The sequence below is a fragment of the Nylanderia fulva genome, unplaced genomic scaffold (assembly GCF_048542155.1).
Source record: "Nylanderia fulva isolate GAGA-0341 unplaced genomic scaffold, ASM4854215v1 Scaffold607, whole genome shotgun sequence".
In the NCBI taxonomy this organism is placed as follows: domain Eukaryota; kingdom Metazoa; phylum Arthropoda; class Insecta; order Hymenoptera; family Formicidae; genus Nylanderia; species Nylanderia fulva.
Window position 1 is genome coordinate 45,791 of NW_028190707.1, and position 9,445 is coordinate 55,235.

Here is a 9,445-nt window from a genome sequence, read left to right on the forward strand (position 1 = left end):
GCGGACGCTGTATCCTCCCGCCGCAAGTCTTTAGACCAATGCAAGGAAATTCTGCGGGAGAAGAGAACTATAGACAATCCATAGAGGACAGCATTACAGAATAACCACACCCCGCCCCAATCAGTCGTCGCCTGGGGCATCAACGCCAAAGCGAGCGCCTGGGGTGCCTCCCCGCGCCAATCGACTAGGCGGCGGCAGAGAGGATTTTGCGATTGGGCGGACGCCGATGTGGCGCTCCGGCCTATGCAATAGGGGGAGTGAAGTCCCCGTGTCTGTCAGGAGGCATGGGGGAAGGAGTCGATCGTAGATTTTCCTATGACAGGTCACTCCTCTGCCTCGAGGTTGGTAAGCGGTAGGTCATGCGAGGGTGCTGAGCCGGAGACAGAAACAGATATACAGACCCATAGATATATAGAGTTCTCCGTCAGACGTTCATATCCCCGCGAGTTTGGTATAATTATTATAAAGAGCCGCCGGTTATGCAGAGAATCTGTCTCCGAAGGTGGCACCCTTAAAAGCTGGACCAAACGCGCTTCCTTGCGCCGCATATTCGAGGCGGCCCTGGTGATGGTTTAGTGGAGAAGACAACGGGGGATCAACAGAGGCACGAAAAGGGGTGTGGGCTGCGTACTATCAGCCGACGCGTGCGACGCACAGGCATGCCAGAACGAAGAAGATCCCCCCCCGAAAAGCGTTTTTATGGTTGGTCGGAGGACGATCGCAGAGGCGAGGCGCTCCTCCGACCAGGCAAGGAGGTTGGTGAGACGGAGAAAGAGACTCGAGCGGTCAGATTCCGAAAGGTATCGAACGCGTGGGACATTTCTAACAAAATGAGGACGAGATGACCTACGCGTCCTATAAGGAGGACAGGCAAAGGCGAGGAGCCTGGAGGGGAACTACTCTCTTCCCTGGAGAGGGACCAAGGGGGGCGCCCAATATAAAAAGTATTGAAAAAACTGTGACAGGGAGGGGGCGCCCCAACAAAAGAGCTCCTGTGGACCCCCAATTTGTCGGCCAATGTCGACACCCTGTTCCCGCGGGAAGAGAGGTCAAGCTGACCCCATTCCGGAAGCGGGACCGGGATGGGGCGAGGGGCCGGTGGGGGTCACGGAAGGGGAGCTCCGTGATGCCCAGCAGGAAGAATTTAAAACCCGGAAAAGCCCAGCCGGTCCTGATGGCATACACGAAAGGTATGGGTCTCGCCTACAGGGGGGTCTAGCCGAACCCATGCGGAGGATGTATAACGATGCTCCGCATGGTTTTGGTTGTTCCCAGAGAGGGAAGGAGGGAAGGTAGTCCTCCTTCCCAAAGAGGCGCAAGCAGAGGGATGTTCCCTCGGCATATAGGCCAATTTTGCTGATAGACGAGGCGAGTAAAATTCTTAGAAAGAATAATAGCGGACCGCCTTGTCTATCATTTGTCCCGGGGGGAAGGACCAAATCTAAGCCAGGATCAGTATGGATTCGGGTGGACGATCCACAATGAGATGCAGTATTGCGGGTCGTTGATCGCGGAGGCCAAAAATGGCGGAAGCGGAGTGCGATGGCCGGTATCGTTGGATATATCACAGCTTTAACCACCCTGCAATGGCACGGATAGGGCGGGGGCCCTAAAATCACCACGGGGTCCCCCCAATTCCCCCATAATCTGCGTGTCGATCCTGGGGAGTATTTCCGGGACGGGCAATTGGCCCCTACACGGACAGGAAATGCCGAAGAACAAAGACGTCATATGACGTGCGGGGTCCGCAAGGGTCGGTACTCGCGGCCCCTGCTGTGGAATCTCGAATATGAGCCGTTCTCGGAGCCCTCCCCCCTGGAGTCACACAGTGTGTACGGGATGACACGCTTTGTGTGCCGGGGGAACTCGTGGGAAGAGGCGACAGCTCGCGCAGAAATCGCGGTGAACCGCGTCGTGCTTGGTTAGCGCGGATGGGACTTAAAGTGGCGCCCCCAAAAAGACCGAGGCCATCTTTTTTTCATAATGGCTCTCGCGGGGCCGACACCAAAACCTAGCATCCGCGTGGAGGACACCCCAATAGAGGTGGGGGCCTGTTTGAAAACTTGGGCCTCCACCTCGCAACAAGTGGACCTTCAATGAACACTTCCGCCGATATCCACCAAAAGTAGGGAGAGGGGCAGACGATGGCTCGCCACGCCTGTGCCCAATTCGGGGAAACGGGCGGGCGTTGTGAGAAGCATCGCTGGGACGGACAACGCCATTGTCCTGGACGGGGCCCCTGTATGGTTTGAAGCGGAGGCTACCCGCGCACAAAAAATGCCTCTAAGCAGTGCAGAAGAGGGTAGCCAACAGGATATGCAGGGGCTACCGTACGGTTGAGATTGGAAGGCGACGGGATGCTCTTCGGAGTTAACCCCCGTGGAGGATTCGCCCCGCATGTACGCGAGGTGGTGGTAACACGCGCACGCGTGCGTACCCAGCGGGCGGCATCATCCTGACAGATTAGTCTTCTGGAGTACCAGTGAGGGCCACTCCGCACGGGCGCTTAATCAAAACGGATGGAAGAAGGCCCTGGAGATCCAACACTGCCAGGGGCGCGCACCATCGGGGCATTACGCCCTGTCTAGAAAGTTGGCTAGGACACGGCCAAGGGAGGGGTGTCCTTCCAATGACGCAGGTGCTCACCGGAACATGGATGTTCGGTGAGTACAATGCAGAGGATAGGAAAAAGAACGCCACCGACGCGGTTGTCACCCATTCGGCACGAGCGGGTCACGCCAACAACATCGCAGTGTGTGGTGGCTTGGGCGGATGAGAGGAACGGCTCGTGGCCCCAGCGGGAGTAGGTCATTGCCATCACTCGTGGGGGACAATGACAGAAAAAACGAAGAAGTATGGAAGGCGTTCTCCTCCTTATGCCAAGCCCCAAGTCATGCTGCAGGAAGGAGGAGGCGGGAAAGAGAGAGGGAGAAGAGCAGGAGACAGAAGAGGGAGGTGGCGGGGACGTCCCCCCTCTTTCACGGCATCGGGCGCGGTCCGGAAAGGTCGTGGTCGGCCGGGGATGGGGGTGGCGACTCGCGGGCAAAGGGAAGAGGCCGACCGAAACGGCGCGGGATGTGCCCCCCCCTGCCTTCCCACTCCCCCTCCTTACGCCACCGTGCGGTCCGCCCAGTGGGGGCGGGGGGGGGGGGCAAGGGGGAATGAATGGAGGTATGCCATCAGAACGAGGAGAGAGCCAACATAGGAGGAGGGATCCCCCCTCTCTTCCCCCGTGCACGTCGAGGGAGCACCGTTTGCGGCGGCGGCGCGGTTCGGGGGGGGGTCGGCCCAATACCCGGTCTAATATAGACGACGGGGTGAGGTCTTCCGGGGGGGGACCCGGACATATAAGTTCTGGGACCCCCCTGGTGGCCTCAAGTTGAGCGGGCGTGCGGGCGTGATCCCCCACTCGGGGGGTGCTTCCGCGCGTCCGGTAGGGTAAAACCCCCTCGGGCTGCGGCCGATTCCCACTCCCAAGAGAGCGGTGGGAGTCGCAGCCGGGGGGGGCCTGAAGGGGGGGCCACGTGTCCCCGCCGGGCAGGCTCTGCCTGTCCGGTCGGGGGGCGCCTGGGTACCCCCTCTGTGAGGACGTGACGCGCGGGGCCTCTCGCCGGGAGCCACGAGGCACCGGAGGGGAGTTTCTCTCCTTCTGAGAGAGACCCCCTGGGTGAGGGCTCCTCCGGGGCGAATGCCGAATCCCCATTCCCTTCGGGAGGGGGAGGGTGCACCGCTCCGGAAGCGGGGGGTGGCGGCTCGAGCGGGACACTCGAGCCGTGACTCCGCCCCCCAAACTCTTTGGGAGGGCGCGACGTGGGGTTTGGTACCGCCCTGCGTCGCAACCGCGAGGACCCCCGCACGATGCATTCGCGGGGGGGGAGTGTCGCCTTCCGCGACACTCCTCCAAGGGAGGGATTAAGGGGGGGGACGGCAAGACGGCAGGAATCCTAGCATCCTCCCCGTCCCCCATAAACGACAGGCCCGAGAAGGTATCCGCAGTGGGTTTCGTGAGGTTCTGTCTTGGGCCCCCTGACCGATCCATTCGTGGATCGGCCCAAGGGGAACAAGAAGTCCCACATAACCATCCGCTCATCTTCCGGAGAGCGGTGGTATCCATGAGGGATTCCCACGTCCGTCAAAAAAAAAAAAAAAAAGTGCGACTGTACTGTTCGGTTGTCGCGCAGAGAACTGACGACTAATTCGGGACTGTTCTGAGGTCCTTCGTGTCGGCGGCTCGGGCTTGCGGCAACCGGGAGAGAGGGAAGCTCTCTGGAGTAGGAGATCTTTCAGGAGCCGTGGTGGGAGATCGTTAGGCTCACGGAAGCGCCGTGCTGTGCTACTAAATGGAGTTAGGAGTCATGGCCGGCTTTGGCGCGCTTTTCAAAATAGCGTTAAGGAAATTAGAGTAAACGAAAAAATTTATACGGCCGGACGTGACACTATATACATCAAACGACCTGGAGAATGAATCCACAAATATTACTATTCCTCAGACATATAACGACTTACACCAGAATCTATATAACCTTTTTTTTTTTTTTTGTAAGTCAGGAAATTTGCCTCTAAACCAAACTTAGCCGTCCTGACCTCTGAGGGAGGGTCAGGAGGCTTCGTGGTGGATTCCGCGTAGTATCCCGAAGGACTATCGGACGGTGGTATACAGACCTAAAACTGACTGATGAAGCCCTTGGTCGGGGTATTGTCCACAGCGGAACGTCGTAGCATACTTCAACGGTGGACAACCCGACCGGCGTCCTATAGGAGGGGACACATCCCCAAGAGGATTACTACAAGTCCCCCCGGAGGGGACATCCCCTTGCCCCGAAAGGCCCTCGAGGGGAGCGGGCTACTAGCTCCCCCCCGGACTTCCATGGGCGACGTGCTATGGGAACTTTTTTCCCGGGGCCGCCCTCACCCCTCTCCCTGCCGCGAAACCAGTAAGTGAGGTGACCACAGTCACCCCACCACACACAAATAAAACGTCACAGGACGTTACAAAAGACTAAACATGCAAGACCATGTACACACCCACAATGGAAACATATAATCGCCACAGGCCAGCCCTTCTAGGGGCCCACAGTAAGGCACTATGGCCAATCACAGTAAAGGGGAGGGTGTACACCTGTAACAAAAAGACAACAAGGCAGGAAGACATAAACTTGACGCGGGTGAGAGGCCGAGTCACCTCTCGGCAACCTCCCCCGGCACTCAGTCACCCATTCGCAGCAAACCACGACATAAACTGGCGGGGAGGGAGACCACGGAGTCACCTTTCGGCCAATCTTACCGGGAAATCCTCGCACCACCGCTACAAGCTACGACAAAATTGAAGACCCGGAAACCAACACGAAACATCGGGGGCAGTACTGCGACCGGACGGGGGAGCCGCCTCTCCTCGACCGTCCCCCGACCCCCGACTACAGTCTAACCTCCGTCTCATCCCGGAATCTCGGGGATAACCATGTTTATGCCAACAGGGTTTCGGTGTGTACACCTAACCCCTACAACCAAACTAACCAGCAATGGTTTAGTAATTTAACTGATAAAAAAATTCCCCCCAATTTAACAATCTATTACAATTGGGAGGTGTGAAGTAGTCTCCAGGTGATTAACTTAAATAAAAAAGTAGCCTATTACACGAATCATCAAAGCTATAGAAAGACATAATTATAATGGGATCAGGACCACCTTACTTCGATTCGTAATGCTGCCATTCCACAATTTTCATTATTTTTCAACAATAACGACAAAAAAACGGCATACAGAAAAATCATTCACATGCATAACGACACATTAAAGTAAGGCAATTCACAAAATCCTAATATTTTATTATAGCGCAGTAAAAGCAGCATTACAGTTTTCCACTGAACAAAGAATGTATATTAAAAAAAGTTGGAGAGTCTTCCTAGAAGACGATTCTCGTATACATATGTTAAACAAATCCATCAACAAAAATAGAAAAAGAACTCATATTGTTTTAAAAATGGTTGAAAAAAGATTCTATCAACAAAAAAGAATATTTATTGATTTATTTCAAGCGGGACTCTCTTCTTCATAAAAGGCTATGGGCTCCCCAAGGATCCACAAGGAAATATTCCTTTTAGAGTAATAGTTTCCTTCAATCAATACTTGTCTAAATAAGATAGTGATGGGTTTACCTATATATAAGTCTTCCACAAAGAGTTTATGGCCAATATTATGTGCAGATAATATTATAAACAATGTATATGTCATTGCCTTATATTATGGTGAAGGAAAACCAAAAAATGCAAATGAGTTTTTAAAAATGTTTGTAGGTGATGCTATTGCTTTTATAAATAATGGGATTGATTATGAGGGACAGATCATAAAAGTCGAAATTAAAGCAATAATTTGTGACGCTCCTGCTAAATCATTTATTTTAAATGTAAAAGGACACACTGGATATAATAGTTGCACTAAATGCATTATTGAAGGTGATAATATAGAAGGACATATGTAGCATTCATCATCCACACCTTTCATTTACACTCTACACTTTTATTACACCTTACACTTTTCACTGCACTTTTACACTTTTTACATCTTTATACATTTGTAATAACTTCAATTCATTAATATACATAATGTTTTTAATAAAAATCAATATTTCCATAACAACACATTCATTCATTTATTTGTTACATATTAATTCTTTTTGTTCTTTCGCTTTATACTTTCAATGAATAAACATTACTTTTTCTAAGATCTGGTGAATTTATTTATAAGTCGCTACATTTTTGGTGACCCCGACGTGATATTAAAGCCGACGCATTTTAAAGGCTGATGCGGAATAATTGCCAAGTGATCGTCGTATTTGAAGTCTGCGAAATATTATCATCGCTTGGAAGAATTGCTGGATATTCTGATTTTAAGAGATTCATTCTCCGGATCTTTGAAACATCAGAGGCGGATTAGTCCTTCACGGAAATTCTCAAATCATTTTATCGGATTCCTGGAACAAGAGGAAAATGCCAATCGATAGATCACCAGTTAGACCCTGTTCGGATACACAGATTGATATGGATTTGGCGAGCGGATCAAATCATCAGGTTGGATCAGAAAATATTAATATTTTACCTTCTCAAACTGGACATCAGGTGAGTGATCCTATGTTACAAATTCACTCAAATGAGTTTCGTTTATTAAAACTACCGACTTTCTGGCATAAACAACCTAAACTCTGGTTTGCTTCTATTGAAAGTGAGTTTACGGTTTATCGAATTCGATCAGATGATATTAAATATAGTTCTGTCATTCGTCATCTTGATCAACAAGCCTTAGTAAACATATCTGAAGTCATTGAAAATCCACCTGAAACAGATAAATATAATTATTTAAAGAAAATATTAATAAATCGCTTTACGGATTCAGAGGAAAAACGTTTGAGACAAATATTAGCTGGAATTGAACTTAATGATAAAAAGCCTTCGGAATTACTTCGAGAAATTCGTCATTTATCTGGAGGATCTTTAGCAGATAGTGTTTTGCAAATGATTTGGCTTCAACGCTTACCACATAGAATTCAAACGACTTTAGCCGTAGTAGAGGATGTTCCTCTTGTTAAACTTGCGGAATTAGCCGATAAAATTGCTGATCGGGACGGCGGTTTGCAAGTCGCGGAAGTTTCCAATAATACAAGTAATAAATCTTCGGATTTCGCGGATTTTCTACGAAGAATCGAAGCTCTTGAAATTTCTCGTCGTCGAGATCGTTCCAAAAGCCGGTCTAGAGAGAATAGAAGATTTAGATCGTTATCGCGTAACAAAGACAAATCAAATAAAGATATTAAAGATACATCAATTTGTTTTTACCATAAGAAGTTTGGTGATAAGGCTAAACGATGTACTTTACCTTGTTCTATGTCCAAAACATTCTTGGCTTCACAGGAAAACTAAAAACGCCGCTTAAGACTGAGGCTGCTTACGACGGTGTTTCTAACAATCGCCTCATTATTTTCGACAGACATTCAAATTTGAATTTTCTTGTCGATACGGGCGCTGATATATCGTTGTTACCTAAAAAGGTTTTATTGAAGCCGTGGCATACTAATTTAAAACTTTTTGCCGCAAATGGTACTCAAATTAATACTTACGGTTCTAAAACTTTAATTTTGAACCTCGGTTTAAGGAGAGAATTCAAATGGAAATTTTGTGTCGCGGATATTCAACGTCCTATTTTAGGCGCCGATTTCCTTTGTCATTTTAATCTCCTAATTGACATTAAAAACAAGAAATTGATTGATAATGTTACCGGTCTTATGAATACTGGAAAAATTCAAGATGTTGCACATTTGTCAATTTTTACCACATCTCCTGATTCTGTGTACCACAAATTTTTAACCGAATTTCCAGGACTCACCCGTTTTTCTCCAATTTCCTCGGTAAAAACACATGGTGTTGAACATCATATCGTTACGGAAGGTTCTCCTAAATTTTCGACTCCCAGAAGACTTACTCCTGAGAAACTTAAATGTGCCAAGGAAGAATTCAAGTCTATGATGGAGCAAGGAATTTGCAGACCTTCAAGCAGCTCCTGGGCAGCCCCTCTACATATGGTACCTAAAAAGGAACAAAATTCTTGGAGACTGTGTGGTGATTATCGTGCACTCAATTCAGTGACTATCCCGGATCGTTATCCCTTACCTCATATTCAAGATTTTTCTTCTTCACTTTTTGGTAAGAATATCTTTTCTAAAATCGACTTAGTTAAAGCGTACTATCAAGTACCCGTCGCTAAAGAAGATATTCACAAAACAGCTGTCACTACTCCATTTGGGCTTTTTGAATTTGTCGTAATGCCTTTCGGTTTACGAAACGCAGCCCAAACTTTTCAACGGCTCATGAACTCTTTACTTAATGATTTGAGTTTTGCCTTTTGTTATCTTGATGACATTCTTATTGCTTCTAAAGATGAGAAAGAACATATTGCTCACTTACGCATTATTTTTGATCGTCTTCAACAAGCTGGAATGACAATCAATGTCGCTAAATGTCTTTTCGGTCAAAGCGAGATTTCTTTTCTTGGTTACTTAGTTTCTAACCAAGGAGTTAAACCTACACCCGAAAAAGTGAAATCAATTATTGATTATCCTAAACCTAAGACACTTCATGAATTACGCAGATTCTTAGGAATTATCAATTATTATCGTCGCTGTCTCAAGGATGCTGCAAATCATCAAGCTCTGTTAACAGAATATTTAAAGGACAGTCGCAAGAGGGATAGAAGAATTATTACTTGGACTAAAGAAGCGGAATTAGCTTTCGAGTCATGTAAAGAAGAACTTTTACAAGTTACTACCCTTTCTCATCCTGCTCCTCATGCTCCTCTTATTTTAACTTGTGATGCTTCTGACTTTGCTGTTGGTGCATCACTTGAACAGTCTATTGACGACAATATCAAACCAATAGCATTTTTCTCAAAGAAACTA

At 48.4% G+C, this 9,445-nt stretch overlaps 1 long non-coding RNA gene across 2 annotated transcripts; it reads right to left on the reverse strand.

Moving 5' to 3' along the window:
* Positions 1-7,719: 7,719 nt before the first annotated feature.
* LOC146720790 (uncharacterized) lies at positions 7,720-9,090 on the reverse strand. Of its 2 annotated transcripts, none has more exons than XR_014925944.1 (5): positions 8,661-9,090; positions 8,377-8,576; positions 8,111-8,227; positions 7,870-8,033; positions 7,720-7,743 (listed from the first exon to the last, which is right to left on the reverse strand). It is a non-coding gene; the product is annotated as an uncharacterized LOC146720790 (long non-coding RNA). The 2 variants fall into 2 exon arrangements; XR_014925945.1 differs by having other exon boundaries at positions 8,111-8,282.
* Between the last annotated feature and the right edge of the window lie 355 nt (positions 9,091-9,445).